The 19,014-nt window shown below is 41.0% G+C and overlaps 1 protein-coding gene across 2 annotated transcripts in view; it reads left to right on the forward strand.

The window, feature by feature from the left end:
* LOC128690299 (SEC14-like protein 2) overlaps positions 1-19,014 on the forward strand; it is a 187,909-nt gene that overhangs the window by 20,310 nt on the left and 148,585 nt on the right. The window lies entirely within an intron of this gene.

Raw genomic sequence — 19,014 nt, forward strand, 5'->3', positions numbered from 1 at the left:
AAGTTTGTTCGGGTATTAAACCCCGGAGGCTTAGCCACCCAGGATAACCCAAAGGCAGTGCGTTATCGAGGACTGACTGTCCTATTTCCACTGTGGTCCTTAATCTTATTCCCAAGGATGCGACTCACACCAGTCAACTAACACCCAAGTACCTGCTTGCTTGCTAGGTGAACGGGGACAACAGGTGTAAGGAAACACTCTCAGTGTTTCCACACTTGCCAGAGATCAAATCATGGACACTCAGCGTGTGAAGCGAGAGCGTTTACATGCTTGGTTCTTTTCACCCTGATATTTGTAACTTCTCTCCGCCCATGTTGCACTGTGACCGGTCTGCCTCCACAGTTCGCATTATCTTGCATTAGTTAGAGTTGCACTAGAGAAACTGCTTGTGTGACAACATCTATACTCGTAGTTAGCGTAGGTCTCCCTGGAGTTTATACTGCCTGTCCTTTCGTCTCTAATTTGTGTGTGTGTGTGTGTGTGTGTGTGTGTGTGTGTGTGTGTGTGTGTGTGTGTGTGTGTGTGTGTGTGTGTGTGTGTGTATAGGTACTTGTGAGCATGCACGTGGTGTATGTGACACAGTGTTGACGTCTATACTGCACAGTGCACAAGTCGCCAAACCTGTCCCACAACAAGAATTGTTTCCTGGTATAGTTATGTAATCGTACCTCGCGGAAGCATGTTGAGGCTCTGTACATGGATTAAATTACTAGAGAAGAATCATGCGTACCTGAAGCTGAAACTAAGGTTTGGTAGTCACCTTCGTATATTTTAAGACCACAATGAAGAGTGAAACAAATTGTGATTGCTTCCGTGATGTATCAGTCATATTCTCAATGAAAACCATGAAAAAATAGCAGTAGACGGTTGGTGCAGAGGAGCAGACTTGTTCATATATAAACCATATCTTTGATAAGTTGTTTCGCAACTCAGACCACCGAGTTCGACTTGAAAACCAAGTGTTGCTCCACCCTGGCCCGTCATTCCCGTAGGATTTATGACTGTCACATTCGCATCTAAGTCAACACCACTGTCTGTAGCAGCGTACACCTGTGGCAGCTTCTTGCCACGCGTCTTTCATAAAGCCAGCGGCACTGATGAACTGGCTACACAACAGTGGCCAGTATCGGGTGATCTTCCCTGACAAAATGGGATAACAAACAGATATAATCAGTATAGTTTCCTTAATAACGTGATTAATACGTCACAGCACGGCTTCAAGCCCATTTGCTAATCGTGGTCATGTTGAATATTAGAGTATATATATATTTTTTTTGCATATATTTGTATCAACATATATGAAAATAGAGAAAAACTGGTTGTTATCTGTACGATAATATTTAGAACACCTTATGTCTATATAGCAGTTTTTCCAGATAGCTGACATATTTTGAGTGAGACCAGTATTGGGTTTTCGAGTAATAATTGAATATATATGGTGGCTGGATTGTTATTACATCTTGGAAGGTGACTGTGTGACATTTGAGCTGGGATTGGTTACGACCAGTCCAAGTAATGAATAAAGAAAGAAGTTTGTAACTTGTCATATGTGGCAGCACCAGAGTTCTAATACACTAGCAGCACTATATGATATATATCAATAACAACACTGCTACTAGCCAAGGACTCGAACCCATGTAAATAAGTGGTATAAAATACCGACACAATGGAAAAATAAACACAGAAGCAGTATAATGTGAATCTTTATTGACAACGTTTCGCCCACACAGTGGCCTTTATCAAGTCACAAACAGATCTGTTTGTGACTTGATAAAACCCACTGTGTGGGCGAAACGTTGTCAAAGAATCACATTATACTACTTTTGTGATTATTTTTCGACTCGAACCCATGTTGTTTTGGCCCGCTTCATGGTGAGCGAAAACACATGACGCTTTAACCCACAGGACCACGCAATCTTACCCACAGGACCACGCAATCCGTAAGATTGCGTGGTCCTGTGGTTAGACCGTCATGTGTTTTCGCTTACCATGAGGCGGGCCAAAACAACATGGGTTCGAGTCCTTAGCTAGTCGCAGTGTTATTGATCAGTACCACTCGTTCGTGGTTACAGTAATATATATATATATATATATATATATATATATATATATATATATATATATATATATATATATATTTATTATTATTATTATCACACTGGCCGATTCCCACCAAGGCAGGGTGGCCCGAAAAAGAAAAACTTTCACCATCATTCACTCCATCACTGTCTTGCCAGAAGGGTGCTTTACACTACAGTTTTTAAACTGCAACATTAACACCCCTCCTATATATATATATGTATATATATATATATATATATATATATATATATATATATATATATATATATATATATATATATATATATATATATATATTCAACAAGTCGGCCGTCTCCCACCGAGGCAGGGTGACCCAAAAAAGAAAGAAAATCCCCAAAAAGAAAATATTCTCATCATCATTGAATGATGACACATAATCACTGTTTTTGCAGAGGTGCTCAGAATGCAACAGTTTAGAAGCATATACGTATAAAGATACACAACATATCCTTCCAAACTGCCAATATCCCAAAACCCTCCTTTAAAGTGCAGGCATTGTACTTCCCATTTCCAGGACTCAAATCCGGCTATATAAAAAAAAACGGGTTTCCCTGAATCCCTTCACTAAATATTACCCTGCTCACACTCCAACAGTGTCATGTAGGGGGGGCTCGGAATGAATTGGATATAAGTGGGGAATATGGGAGTAAGGGATTATGTAGGCAGGGGAGAGGCAGGCGAGGTGGTAGGAGTGAGATGATTAGCGGAGGTAGGTAGGTAATGACAGGTCAGTGGTGACCACCACGACACTCTCATTAACTCTACACTACTCACTAACATATGCCTCGCCCATTCTTCACTCATATATAAACATAATAAAATATAAGAAAAAAGAATAGATAACGGTGGGCAGTTCATCACAGGAACTAAGCCACAGGTCCCAAGACCTACACAGCACGAGTACTGCGTCAAGCCAGTATTCTGCCCAATGCCTCCAACAGTCTCCTCCAGCAGCCTTCAGCAACCTTCTCCCGAGCCCTGCACCCCAGCAGCAGCTCCGCTCGAAGTCTCTGCTCAGGAGCTCTGCACCCCAGCAGCAGCTCCGCTCGAATCTCCTGATCATGCTCTTCCTTGGGCTTTTATGGTGGTCCAAGCACCCTCCACAACCACGTGTACGACCTGACGCCTAGGTCTGACGCCGTCAAGAACAAAAGACCTCAGACGTGGGCGTGGCTACAGACTTTTGCCAAGGCAAGGTGTGACCATATAATTGGTTAAATTAGGTCTCCCCAGAGACCTCACAAGCCCAGCTGGACTACATCACATCCCCCTTTCTCCCCCAATTTAAAATATCTGAGAACTAGGACAATTTGTCCTAAGTTATTAGACTATTTTAATCCTAACCCTTTTATTCTATTACAATACAATAGCAAATAATATGAATTCACACAGATCAGTAGGTTTAATAAATTCTAGCACAAGAAACGAATAACAATGACTCTGGTACGAAACCTCCTTATCCGTCATGTCTCCTTAAAACTAAATATCGGGCTCCAGTGCCTTCCTGTACTCTACTAGAAATAAACTAGCTCCTGTAGTCACCCTCGCTAATTAACCATTGAGCCAAACCTCGTAAGGTTTTCCTGGCGTAGAAAACAGCTCCAGCGGGTATTATTCCTTTAAGTACTTGCAACTGAACCATTACACGACCACAATGTCGCATTTTCCTTGCACCCTACCGTGACCATTTATGACAAGGCAGGAATCGCAACCAGGACCAATCATTATCCCATTTCTAGGAACTAAAAGAAAACCTCCCATCCCTCACATAAAGGAATCCTCTTCTGACGGCGAGCCGATTGGTGTTTACAGTTCTCCACCTGAAAAGAAAATACATCCTATCTCTACGGTGATCCCTCCAGGCAAGGAGCTAGCTCACATAATATACAACACATTTTTGTCCCAACAGCTGACATAACATAGGTCATCCCCTAGCAGTAGAGATACCATACTAATACCACTCTAATCATCATTTCCCAAGCTTCACTGGCTAGTAGTAAATGACACGGTTGGCTTGACTTGGGGCCATGCTATTGACCCAGGGAGAAGCTCTCTACAAATCCTTGGGCAGAAATATGAAGGGGTCGACGGAGGAGGACATAGGGCCATTGCAGTATTCTTGTCATCTCACCTCCAGATCTGTCTACTGCTTCTATTAGAAGAGGGGTTAGCCAGAGCTTCTGGCCGACCCTAGCACTTCCTAAATTGGGCCATGTCTCATTGTGTGGACTTCGTTGGCGTTTAGGAACGCTCATGCGGGTCCCTCTCGTTGAAAGCACAGCATCTGGGAATTTCACGACTCAGCAAGCAGCTTATCTTCACCACGACAATACTCCTCAGGCACCAAGGCCACCCTTCATCCGTCCAGCCTCACCCGTCAACTTCCACCTCTTGCATGGTGGTGGCACGAGAGCTGGCTACCGCTTTTCCTCAAGTCTCCCAGGTCTAATAATAGCCCTTTTGCTGGACCCAAACTGACTTCTTGGCACTTCTGCGTCTCCATCACTCCAGGCCAAATAGATTCCTGGAGTCTCCTTGGCAGGTCCTGGCAACATCTCCACATCTCCTGTGAATAATAGTAGACGGCAGTATTGTTCTACAGGTGACTGGGGCTTATTGTTGGTGGGCAGGTCTCTAGAGTATTGAGCCGACCTGAGGGCGAGGCGAGTGGTCAGCTCCTTCCCTCAGGGTCCCATTTACTTACAACACTCCCTCCCTCCAGCAATAATTCCCTTACAGATTTCGTCTATACATTCTTGACCTTGTATTCATACCAACATTTTCCTCTACCAGCTGATGTAACCTATCTTCTCCCCCTTTCTCCTCCAGGTCCCAAATACCATTCGTCTCCATTCACTCCTATCTAACACGCTCACGCATGCTTGTTGGAAGTCCAAACCCCTCGCCCACAAAACCTCCTTTACCCCCTCCCTCCAACCTTTTCGAGGACGACCCCTATCCCGCCTTCCCTTCCCTACAGATTTATACGCTCTCCATGTCATTCTACTTTGATCCATTCTCTTTAAATGACCAAACCACCTCAACAACCCCTCTCCAGCCCTCTGACTAATACTTTTATTAACTCCACACCTCCTAATTTCCACACTCCGAATTTTCTGCATAATCACACACACACACACACACACACACACACACACACACACACACACACACACACACACACACACTGTATGTGTATATTTTCAGAAGGGAGGGAGGAGAACGTGACTAACAAAATACCAGTGGTGCGTGACCATATACCGCAACAGGATTCACCAGAAAAAAGATTTAAGAGAAACTCTTTGCACCAAAACAAGTGAAAAACGACGACGGGAACAATTATGAACTTCACAAGTGGCTTCGTTAACATTAATGAAACTCAGAAGTGACGACGTTAACATACCTGAAACTCAGCAAGGAGGTGGCAAGGTTCACACAGTGTTATGAACGTGTAAGAGGCACGTTATGCATGCTCTTGTTTCATGTATATGTCACGTTGATGCTGACTTGTATGAAACACAATACCGCTCATTTCCTAACTTATTGCAGTGCATTGATTTATGCAAAATCTAAGACTGTCTAAATTATATATTACTTTTTCTAGGTTCAAATACTTTAATCTATATTAAATTCTACTTTACTGTCAATAACTGAATTACATAAAGGGGGTGATAATGTCTGGCAGCTGGGTACTTTGTTGCTTAGGAGTTGAAAAACACATGCCAGCTAGCTATTTACATTGTAGTAGAAGTGTAGCAAGATTTTTACTGGAACTAGTGACCGAGTCTTGCAAACTTTACAATTATCACCACTTTGTGCCACTGTCTTTCTCGCTTGTTTTGCATGTTATGGTGTCATCACAGTAGCTGCTGTCATGGTGTCACCATGACAGCTGCTGTCATGGTGTCACCATGACAGCTGCTGTCATGGTGCCAGTTGTCTCAGGAATGCTGTTGCTTAGTATTTTTATCTTGTGTCTTTTCTTGCTTAGTTATTGTCAACTTTCTCCGGGTAATCCGTCCCCCCGGGTGAACGCATGACCTGCCTCAGTAATCAACACGTGCAGCCTCGTCACTACTGCTTTTTCATCTTTAAAACACTAAAGACTAGTGCTCTTGTGTCCGCAACATGTAAATTATTCGCATTTTAATTTGTCGTGTATGTATTTCTGTCTGTATTACGTTCACAGGTAGCAATTCATTACTGTATTATGATCAAAAAGAAGCGCTAAACCTACAAGGGTCATGCAGCACCGCCGGGCAGAGAAGGATGTAGGGATAATGTGTAGCAAGAGGGAGAGGGATGATTATTAGGTCATGAAGTGCAGCGGGGCAGTGAATAGTGCAGGGGTAGAGGGTAGCAAGAGATTGAGGCAGAAAAGGCCGTGAGGAGTACTAGAAGCATCATCATCAGAGTTTGTGCAGTAAATCAGTTGCTGCCAAAAAATCAATGAGAGAGTCGAGGTTAAAGGAGGGTCCATCAGCAAGAAGGGAAGGTAAAGTAAGGGCAGTAGAGCGGTGACGACATTGGAGGTAAATTCTGCGTGCTCGTTGATAGAGTGGGCAGTTCAACGGAATGTGGCTAACAGATACTGGAACTTTGCAATTCTCAGAGTGGAGCAGGGCGCCTCTCCATGAGATACCCGTCAGTAAGATGAGTGTGGTCGATGCGAAGATGGGAGAGAGTAGTGTCCCAACCTCGACACTGATAAGACGGCCAGAAACCTATACTCGGTTTAATAGAATGTAATTTATTATAGAGCAGATCAGACCAACGTTGTTGCCAACGGGTGTGAAGGTGGGTAGCAATTACAGCAAAATAGTATGCGAGTGGAACACCTCTATATGAAATTGGGAGGTCATGTACTGCTGACCACACAGCAGTGTCTGCCTGTTCATTGCCCTGTACGTCAACATGACCGATTCATTCCTGTAGCATCTGGCTGTAAACAAAGTCAGCGATATAGATATCAACAGGGTACGGCAAAGGTAAAGCAAACATAGCATCTGTAGATTTCTTTACCCATGCATTCCTTCCCTACTTTTTTACAATATTGACAATGATAAGATTAGCAGTATAATGATGAGACAACCAAGAGCCACTCAAAGCAACGAGTGGGTTCGACCAGAGTTGGCAAAAGTCTGCTCCCTTAGGCAAGCAGGCAAGTATGATGTTACCTTGGTTGGGAAAGCATGCGCTCTCCTGATTGGTTTACCTGGAGTTTACTTGGAGAGAGTTCCGGGGTCAACGCCCCCGCGGCCCGGTCTGTGACCAGGCCTCCTGGTGGATCAGAGCCTGATCAACCAGGCTGTTGCTGCTGGCTGCACGCAAACCAACGTACGAGCCACAGCCCGGCTGATCCGGAACTGACTTTAGGTGCTTGTCCAGTGCCAGCTTGAAGACTGCCAGGGGTCTGTTGGTAATCCCCCTTATGTGTGCTGGGAGGCAGTTGAACAGTCTCGGGCCCCTGACACTTATTGTATGGTCTCTTAACGTGCTAGTGACACCCCTGCTTTTCATTGGGGGGATGGTGCATCGTCTGCAAAGTCTTTTGCTTTCGTAGTGAGTGATTTTCGTGTGCAAGTTCGGTACTAGTCCCTCTAGGATTTTCCAGGTGTATATAATCATGTATCTCTCCCTCCTGCGTTCCAGGGAATACAGGTTTAGGAACCTCAAGCGCTCCCAATAATTGAGGTGTTTTATCTCCATTATGCGCGCCGTGAAAGTTCTCTGTACATTTTCTAGGTCGGCAATTTCACCTGCCTTGAAAGGTGCTGTTAGTGTGCAGCAATATTCCAGCCTAGATAGAACAAGTGACCTGAAGAGTGTCATCATGGGCTTGGCCTCCCTAGTTTTGAAGGTTCTCATTATCCATCCTGCCATTTTTCTAGCAGATGCGATTGATACAATGTTATGGTCCTTGAAGGTGAGATCCTCCGACATGATCACTCCCAGGTCTTTGACGTTGGTGTTTCGCTCTATTTTGTGGCCAGAATTTGTTTTGTACTCTGATGAATTGGTGGGTTGAACTGAACAATAAATTCAGCAGTGGGGCCCTAGAACTGTTATACTCTGTATTGACAGTTTACTGGTCGAGTGGGCATGCCAATAGTTGTTTAACGAATGTGAATAACATGTAACATGCTCGGCACACGCCACCCCCCCCCCCCCACCCCAAGAACACTGTAATGACTGGGAAAAAGCATCCCTCAAATAGGTAGCGTGCCACCATAGCACAAAGAAAACTAGCTAATGGGACCAACAGTCCTCTCATATCATGCAACCTAACAGGCATTGCTCATCCAAATGTTAAAAATTGGTGAATGTGCTTTAAAGTATTTGCCCCGGAGACGGAAGACAGTAGGGCTAACGAAAGTCCAAGGCATTTGCGGACGGCAGCAGTGTGTCCCCTCACTGAAAACCTTATTAGTTTCCAAATAAATGACTATCAATCTTACATTTTAAAAGATATACATATACGGGGTGTTTCACTCGTAGGAAGCCCCTAGTTGGTACTCCCGTAGTTGCAACCACCTTGTTTGTATATTATGTTTAGTAAACGATAACTAGGGGCCTCCTTCGAATGAAGTACCCTGTACATTATACATGCAGAAATTGCGAACGAGCGACAAAAGATGCAAAATATCTATTATATATCTCAAGAACCAGTGGTGACTTTCAGAGTGCAGCCACCGTACTTCCCACCTACATGATCTAAGGCCATCTACCCCTATTCCCTTGAATATTATCATAGATATCATGCTCACTCCAACAGCGCTTCAAATCCCTACCTTTCAAAACCTTTACGCTCTCATTATCCTTATGTGTAAAGTGGGTGCGTGGAATCTGTGAAGGGAATACTCGCCTTGATGCTGGCTATGGGCTCTTGATACAAGGAATTGAATTTATCCTCTTCCTGGGATCAAACCTGGTTACCTTCACTCTCCCAAAGCTCTGTATAATCCATATGGGCTTGACTCTTCCTGACGAATATAATAAATACACCCTCATTATCAGCCTACTTTCTTTTTTTCTTTCTACATGACCAAACTATTTCAATCTTCCCGTCGGCATCATTACTCTAACTCTTTCTTTTTTTCCTTTATGTCCATCGCTTGGCGACAGGCTTTTCTTTTTTCCGATTATTCCAAGTGAATGCACAGTGGCGTGTACATTCACTACTTCTCTTACCATGCTCCCTCAGTCATGAAAAATGTTCTTGTATTTATCTTTCTCTGTGCCCTTCGCATCTGTGATCCTCAGTCTCTTGACTCAGAAATTTCCACTCTTCGCAGTTCGTTTTCTCGCCCTGACTACTCTTCCGATTTCGTTCCGATTTCATAAGCTCTACCTACCCACATGTTAAACGGATTTTTTCCTCTCCCAAACTCTCTTCTACTGTGAAATCTCCTATCCTTTACCTTCCCTATATTTCCATTCTCCTAAATTTTAACAACAATCTCCGTTCTTTAAACATCAAACTTTCTTTTCGCCAAACTAATACTCTTTGTAGTAATCTAGTTCGTACTTCTGTTACTAATGTTTCCGGAGTCTACTCCATTACGCACTCTTCTTGTCCTCTCCTATACTTAGGAGAAATTGGCCCCTTTCTTTCCGACAGATTTAAAAGCACAAAAATGTTAGCCTTGCCGACACTAATAATGTTCTGTCATGTTAGAGATCACAGTCATCCTATTAACTGGTCCTCTGCCAGAACTGTCTACCCTTCTTCTAGCCTTCACAGACACCGTCTTGTTGAAATATCCCAGATACGCAACATTCTTAATATTAATCTTAGGCCTATATTTTCATTGCCTTTCCTGTCTTCAGCCTAGGTGGGCTCTGTCTTAAAGGGGTTTTGCCCCTCACGGATTTTTTCTTACCTTCGTGGGCCATTAGCTCTCCAGCAATGCTCCACTATTACTACTACTACTACAATTATTTTCGCTAACATCATTCTCTGCCCCTTTTTTTGCTACCACCACTACCTAATTGCCACCTATATCACTGTTGCACTACTACTACGATAATACTACTCGTGTTCAACCACTCCCGTCTCCCGGCCCCCTCGCGTATATGTTCTGTCTCCCTTCCTTTCGTCCAAGTCGGACCTAAACGACATAAATTTCAGTTTCATCCAAGTGTAGATTATTTGTGTAAATATATTCTCATTTTGCAGTCATTTACTTTTAAGCATATAAATGTCGTGCCGAATAGGTAAAACTGGTCAGTTAGCAAGAACTCATTTAGTCATTTCTAAAATGTTCTCTTTTACCTTTAAAGATATGTTTTTTCCATTTATGTTAATGTAAAAATTAATAATTTTGTACCAAAAGAAGCTTAGAAAACTTACCTAACCTTATTGTAACAAGCGCAAATTAATTTAGCCTAATTCAACTAAATATATTTAGATAAGTCTACAATAATTTTATAAACAAACACAATGAAATATATTTTTTTGTTAGGTTCAGAATGATTTTTTGCGAAAATATTGCATACACAGATTTTTGCTTGCCCTATTCGGCAAGTAGTGCATTGCTGTTTAAGCCAGAATCGCAAGTTATTCCTATTCGGCACGACATGAACATCCTGAAGTGTAAAATGCACTCGTCCATTATGCCCTAACTTAGCCTAAAGGAAGATAATAGAAATAAGCTAGACAGAAGAACTATCAGCTAGAAAGAGAGAAGAATGATAGGCTAGAAAAATATAGTAGAGATAAGCTTTAAGATAAACAGGCTAGAAAGATGTAATATGGAGATAGGATAGAGAGAGGATTAAAAAAACATATAAATGCTAGAAAAAGATAAGAGACAGATTTAAAAGAAAAGACGTCATTAGATTTGTATAATGAGTATGATTTTATTCGGATTATTAACCTAAAAGGTTACTAACCCAAGAAAGCCAATCAGTGTGGCTTGATTTTCACTGATCAGATCAGATCGACTGGTCCGAACCCTTGATGGTCCGAACCCTTGACTGGTTACAAACGGTTTCGTTGGACAAAAAAGCAGACTGTAAACGGATGGGGTTGTAGGCGCCCTTATCAAACACAGACAATAAATATAAATCAGGAATGTACACAGTAAGCTGTCCAATATACAAGTACAGTTAGAAATAGAAATACAAATAGCTAGAGCTTCATTTAAGGAGGTTATTAATAGAGTATTCAAGAGGTTGCTAGTAGAATTACAGTAAATCAACCATTCAAATCATTATGAAGCTCTGTGTAGTCTGCAGTCAATCAAACAAACGGGCTTCCACATGGATAAATTGTCATTTTTGTGGAAATTGGTGTCACGCCCCTTGTGCAGATATCCAAGAACTAGCTACAAGCAGTATTAAAACAGGGAAGTGTTTTTGGGTATGCCCAAATGAGATAAATCTGTGGACTAAAATCACAAGGGTATTAAAAGAGGATAACATCAAAGCTGCTTTCATAGACAACCTGGAAGCTTTCTACAACAGATGGGAACATAAAAAGTCTAAACATGGGTTTAGAACAGGTCGCTCCTGTCTGTCTCAACTATTGGATCACTATGACAAGGTCCTAAATACACTAGAAGACAAAAAGAATGCAGATGTAATATATACAGACTTTGCAAAAGCCTTCGACAAGTGTGACCATGGCGTAATAGCGCACAAAATGCGTGCTAAAGGAATAACAGGAAAAGTTGGTCGATGGATCTATAATTTCCTCACTAACAGAACACAGAGAGTAGTCGTCAACAGAGTAAAGTCCGAGGCAGCTACGGTGAAAAGCTCTGTTCTACAAGGCACAGTACTCGCTCCCATCTTGTTCCTCATCCTCATATCTGACAGACAAGGATGTCAGCCACAGCACCGTGTCTTCCTTTGCAGATGACACCCGAATCTGCATGACAGTGTCTTCCATTGCAGACACTGCAAGGCTCCAGGCGGACATCAACCAAATCTTTCAGTGGGCTGCAGAAAACAATATGAAGTTCAACGATGAGAAATTTCAATTACTCAGATATGGTAAACACGAGGAAATTAAATCCTCATCAGAGTACAAAGCAAATTCTGGCCACAAAATAGAGCGAAACACCAACGTCAAAGACCTGGGAGTGATCATGTCGGAAGATCTCACCTTCAAGGACCATAACATTGTATCAATCGCATCTGCTAGAAAAATGACAGGATGAATAATGAGAACCTTCAAAACTAGGGAGGCCAAGCCCATGATGACACTCTTCAGGTCACTTGTTCTATCTAGGCTGGAATATTGCTGCACACTAACAGCACCTTTCAAGGCAGGTGAAATTGCTGACCTAGAAAATGTACAGAGAACCTTCATGGCGCGCATAACGGAGATAAAACACCTCAATTACTGGGAGCGCTTGAGGTTCCTAAAACTGTATTCCCTGGAACGCAGGCGGGAGAGATACATGATTATATACACCTGGAAAATCCTAGAGGGACTAGTACCGAACTTGCACACGAAAATCACTCACTACGAAAGCAAAAGACTTGGCAGACGATGCAACATCCCCCCAATGAAAAGCAGGGGTGTCACTAGCACGTTAAGAGACCATACAGTAAGTGTCAGGGGCCCGAGACTGTTCAACTGCCTCCCAGCATACATAAGGGGGATTACCAACAGACCCCTGGCAGTCTTCAAGCTGGCACTGGACAAACACCTAAAGTCGGTTCCTGACCAGCCGGGCTGTGGCTCGTACGTTGGTTTGCGTGCAGCCAGCAGCAACAGCCTGGTTGATCAGGCTCTGATCCACCAGGAGGCCTGGTCACAGACCGGGCCGCGGGGGCGTTGACCCCCGGAACTTTCTCCAGGTAAACTCCAGGTAATATCCTTTGGCCCTCTTCCTCAGGATGCGACACTTTGCTGTCGGCTAACACCCTATTTAGTGTTGGTGAACAGGGACTACAGGTGAATATTAAAATGGTATAAAATACCGACAGGTTGTTAGGTAAGACATGCAAAAGATACGTAGCTGCTGCATGTGTGTCTTACCTCACAGGGACTGCAGGTATTAGGAGGGCTGCTCAGTAATGTACACATAAGAATAGAGGAACACTGCAGCAAGCCTATTGGTCCATACTAGACAGGTTCTCAAACCCAGACCCCCCTCACGGGAGGCTCCTTGACACTGGTGATGGGCTCTTGATCTACGAAATTGGATCTGTGCCCCAGTTCCCTGAATTAAGCCTGAATACCTTCCATCCCCTCCCCCACAGACGCTGCATAATCCTACGGGTTTAACGCTTTCCCATGATTATAATAATAATAATAACAATCAAACCTAGACCCACTAAACAAAAATATTTGCCCAGCCCATTTTCAGTGCTACACAGGGAATAAGCTTTAATAACCACATTAACTCATGTGCAAGTCTCACTCAAATTCAGCCCCTCTCACTCATGTATTTATCCAGTCTGGATTTGAAACTACTCAAGGTTTTAGCTTCAATAACCCTGTTAGACAGACTGTTTCACTCAACGACTACCCCATTTCCAGACCAGTACCTTCCAATATTCTTCCGAAATCTAAACTTTTCTAATCTGAATCCATTATTTCAAGTTCTTTCTTGGAGGGATATCCTCAGGACCTTTTTAATATCTTGGTAGTTTATGCCCGTCTTCTACTTATACACTTCAATCACGTTTCTCCCCATTCTTCGTCTTACAAGTGAATGTAGTTTAAGGGATTTCAATCTTTCATCGTATGGAAGATTTCTTATCCAATGGATTAACCTTGTCATTCTTCTCTGAATGTTTTCTAACGAATTTATATCCATTCTGTAATATGGAGACCTAAACTGAGCTGCATAATCTAAGTAAGGCCTTACTAATGATGTGTAGAGTTGTAGTATAACCTCTAGACTCCGGTTGTTAATACTTCTTGATATAAATCCTAGTAATTTGTTTGCCATATTACTTACGTTTAGGCATTGCTGTCTTGGCTTCAAGTTCTTGCTGACCATAACTCCCAAGTCCTTTTCGCATTCTGTATGGCCAGCTGTATATTATTTAGTTTATAAATGCTAGAGTTATTTATATTCCCGAGCTTCAGGACTTGGTATTTCTCCACACTGAACTGCATCTGCCACTTTTCAGACCTCGACATGAGCTTGTCTAAATCCTCTTGAAGCACGGTGGCATCTTCCTCTGATTGTAATAATGTTGGTAGAATTACCGACAGTATGTTAAGAAAAGGACACAAATGCAACTAAAACGTCACATTAGGTGTACTTGTGTCCTTTTACTTAACATCTTCCTCTGAATCAATAATCCTGCCTATTTTTTTTTTTATCGTCAGCGAATTTGCCCGTCACTTGTTATTCCCTGGTCAAGGTCAGTAATGTATATGTATTATGAACGACAGTGGGCCCATAGTTGATCCTTGTGGAACGCTATTTGTGATTGATTCCCACTTAGATTTCATCCTATTTATGCAGACTCTCAGCTTCCTGTTGGTGAGCCACTAGTCGGGCCGCGGGGGCATTGAACCCCGAAACCCTCTCCAGGTATATTCCAAGTATACACCTTGATCCATGACAGGACTCTTTCCCCAGTACCATGTGCTGCCACTTTCTTTAAAAGCCTTTGGTGCGATACTCTGTCAAACTCTTTACTAAAATCTAGATAAATAATATCGTATTCTTTATCATGATCAACTGACTCAAAAGCTTTACTGAAGACAGTCAGCAAATTAGTCAGACAGGAACGGTTCCTCGTGAATCCAAACTGAGTATCATAGATCAAATTATACTTATGATGGTTTATTATAATATCATCTATAATTGACTCTTAGTAATTTGCCTATAATTGAGGTCAGACTTAATGGGCGGTAATTTGACGGTAACGACTTGTCTCCTGCTTTAAAAATAGGAATTACACTAGCCATCTTTCACATATCAACCACTACACATGTTTGAAGAGATACATTAAAAAGGTTAGTTAATGGTACATTAAAAAGGTTAGTTAATGGTTCACAAAGTTCCATTTTGCTCTCCTCAAGAACCCTTGAGAAAAGTTCATCAAGGCCCGGGAATTTATTGTGCTTTAATCGGTCAATCTGTTTGATGTATCATAGCTTGTATGACTCTCCTCTCGTGTTAATAATAAAAGCAATACAAGCAGCAAAACAAGAGGCTGGTAGCAGGCGAGTCACGTGAAGAATGCGGGAAGTACAATGTGTGCAACCTGTGCAAGACATAACCTTGAAATTCTGTCTCTACTCTCGCACTCCAGCACACTTGACGTAACCACTTTAGCAAATCAAGCGGTATAATAATAATAATAATAATAATAATAATAATGATAATACACTAATAATTATTACATTATTATTATTATTATTATTATTATTATTATTATTATTATTATTTCTTCCTGCATTAAATGCCATTGATAAAAAAATATGTACGTAAAAGTATTCCTATGATAATCATGATGTTAAATTTTTGTTATAGTGACCAGTTGAGGTGTTGAATCCTGGTGGTTGATTTAGTTGTTGCAACACTGTGGTGTGCCGGGGAACACTCAGCAAATTCTGAAGGGCTCTTGATCCTAGGAATTCGTTCTATCCTCCCCTTGGATCAAACCTGATTGCCTTCCATTTCCTCAGGTGTTGTATCACCCTTACGGGCTTAGCGCTTCCACACGAATTTAAAATCCTAACTTACATTGTTCGTCATAATTATTTTAAAAATTATATTCATAGTTAACTGATATTTTATGAGCATTTTATCAGCTTTATTTTGTTCGTAATTAATTTGGATTTTATACATAAAATTGAGCTTACGAAATTAACAATAGTATTACATTTTTCAGTGTTTGTAAATATTTCAAATATTTAAAAAAATCGTATGAAAAATCCATAAAAGTATATATTATTACTGAATATTTCATATGAATTTTTGAACATACGTGAACAAGTTAAAAAATGAAGAAAAATGTGATAAAATGTTATTTTATTACATTTTTCGACGATTTAGAGCAGTTTGAAGCATTTTCAACCTTCTGTATAAAAACCTTCTGAGGGGCACATTAAATATCCTTCAAGACGCCTTCAGTGTTTAAAATATTAAAATATAATGACAAAAAATCAACATTATAATGGAATTGATTAAAACTGGTCCCACAGCTCCTGCTAGGTTGTTGAAAATTCCAATCAGTTTACAAATTCCCAGCCAAATACCAAGGACAAGGACATGTACCTGGCTCACTCAGTGTTTATGTGGTAGTTGTTGCATATCCATGAGGACGTTGATTCATAAACAGCGATCCGGTGTTACTCTGTGTATCAGCAGTTTGCTCTTGCTATGGACATAACTTAGTTAATGGGGTTTAAAGCCTATCGACTACACGAGGATAATTAAACCATATCACCTGTTTATTATTAGTCAAGAGTCCTTTAATCCCTAAAATGGGAATTAAAGTAAACATCACATCATATAAGCACTGAGATATAAACTTCTCTGTATATATATCCCTTGGACCCATTCAGATTTAGAGGTTTAATAATGTGGCAACTACAGAGAAGGGTAGCTCCGAGTATCAGATACTGATGCAGTGGACGTGGATGAAAGTGTAGTGGGCGGGAGGTGGTGGCTCAACCCCTGGACCTGCTTCCAACCTCAGACAGGGGACGTTGCGAGTGTTTCCATACACTTGTTGTCCCCAGTTCACCTTGCAGTAAATAGGTGCCTACATGTTTATCAATTGCTGTGGGTTGCATCCTTGAAGGGGAGAGGGGGTGGAATACCTTACATAGGGCTGTTTGAAGAGAGCTGACGTAGGACAATAACTCTTCATTTGTAAAGTTAACTGTGTATAATAATGAGGAGTTTGACGTGTTATTGTTTTTTTAATTAGAGGCTGCGGCAGAAGCCATGTGGGTCATGCTCTAAGGCGAATCCAGGTAAAAAAAAAAGTCCAAAGAAAAAGGTTACATTTGCCTGTAGTTAGAAATAGTGTGGGCATACCTGTCCTAACTTAATCTAGCCAAACCTGTCCTTCGGCAAATTTATCCTAACTTAATCTAGCCAAACATATCCTAACTTTTGTTTCCTGTGACTTTTTTTCTTGTGACTATTTCCTTTCAGGTTTGCATACTTAATATTTTTTATTCTTCCATCTCGTTGTCAGACATAAGGTAGGGTGTTTTTCTAACTTATTTGTCTTTGTAAAATATTTCACACGTTTTATACGTAACCAAACCCATCCTAACGTGACCAAACCTAAAGTAAATTAGCCACATTTTAAAGAAAATGCAATTTTGAAAAATTGGGAGACGTTTAAAAATTTATGTCGAGCAAATAATTAAAAAATACCATTTTGAAAAGAAAATAGGTTATCTCAAAAGGTTGATACTCATAGACTAAAGACCCTGACAGATTTAGTCTGGTGTAAGGCGAGTTAAAATGAGGAGAATGAATGAGGAAGTGGTCATAATATAGTTGTGAGCAGAACAAGAAGAGCAACGCAAATCTTCACATCGTCTTAATGACTAATATATATATATATATATATATATATATATATATATATAAATAATATATATATATATATATATAAATAATATATATATATATATATATAAATTTTTTTTTTTTATTATCACACCGGCCGGTTCCCACCAAGGCAGGGTGGCCCGAAAAAGAAAAACTTTCACCATCATTCACTCCATCACTGTCTTGCCAGAAGGGTGCTTTACACTACAGTTTTTAAACTGCAACATTAACACACCTCCTTCAGAGTGCAGGCACTGTACTTCCCATCTCCAGGACTCAAGTCCGGCCTGCCGGTTTCCCTGAATCCCTTCATAAATGTTACTTTGCTCACACTCCAACAGCACGTCAAGTATTAAAAACCATTTGTCTCCATTCACTCCTATCAAACACGCTCACGCATGTCTGCTGGAAGTCCAAGCCCCTCGCACACAAAACCTCCTTTACCCCCTCCCTCCAACCCTTCCTAGGCCGACCCCTACCCCGCCTTCCTTCCACTACAGACTGATACACTCTTGAAGTCATTCTGTTTCGCTCCATTCTCTCTACATGTCCGAACCACCTCAACAACCCTTCCTCAGCCCTCTGGACAACAGTTTTGGTAATCCCGCACCTCCTCCTAACTTCCAAACTACGAATTCTCTGCATTATATTCACACCACACATTGCCCTCAGACATGACATCTCCACTGCCTCCAGCCTTCTCCTCGCTGCAACATTCATCACCCACGCTTCACACCCATATAAGAGCGTTGGTAAAACTATACTCTCATACATTCCCCTCTTTGCCTCCAAGGACAAAGTTCTTTGTCTCCACAGACTCCTAAGTGCACCACTCACTCTTTTTTCCTCATCAATTCTATGATTCACCTCATCTTTCATAGACCCATCCGCTGACACGTCCACTCCCAAATATCTGAATACATTCACCTCCTCCATACTCTCTCCCTCCAATCTGATATTCAATCTTTCATCACCTAATCTTTTTGTTATCCTCATAACCTTACTCTTTCCTGTATTCACCTTTAATTTTCTTCTTTTGCACACCCTACCAAATTCATCCACCAATATATATATTATATATATATATATATATTATATATATATTATATATATATATATATATATATATATAATATATATATATATATATATATATTTATATTTTATATATATATATATATATATATATATATATATATATATATATATATATATATATATATATATATATATATAATATTAACATCTACATTCGTAATTTTTTCTTAGTTGATATTTTTTTCTTTAGCTTTTAAAGCAATATGAATAATTGTAATTTCCCGGGGAGAACATTTAAGTTAAATGTTAAAGGTTACTGGTTGGCGGCGCTGCAAGTGTTTAAGTTGTGTATTTCTGCCAGTAGCGCTCTCCTTAA

This window comes from Cherax quadricarinatus, chromosome 32 (assembly GCF_038502225.1).
Source record: "Cherax quadricarinatus isolate ZL_2023a chromosome 32, ASM3850222v1, whole genome shotgun sequence".
Lineage (NCBI taxonomy): Eukaryota > Metazoa > Arthropoda > Malacostraca > Decapoda > Parastacidae > Cherax > Cherax quadricarinatus.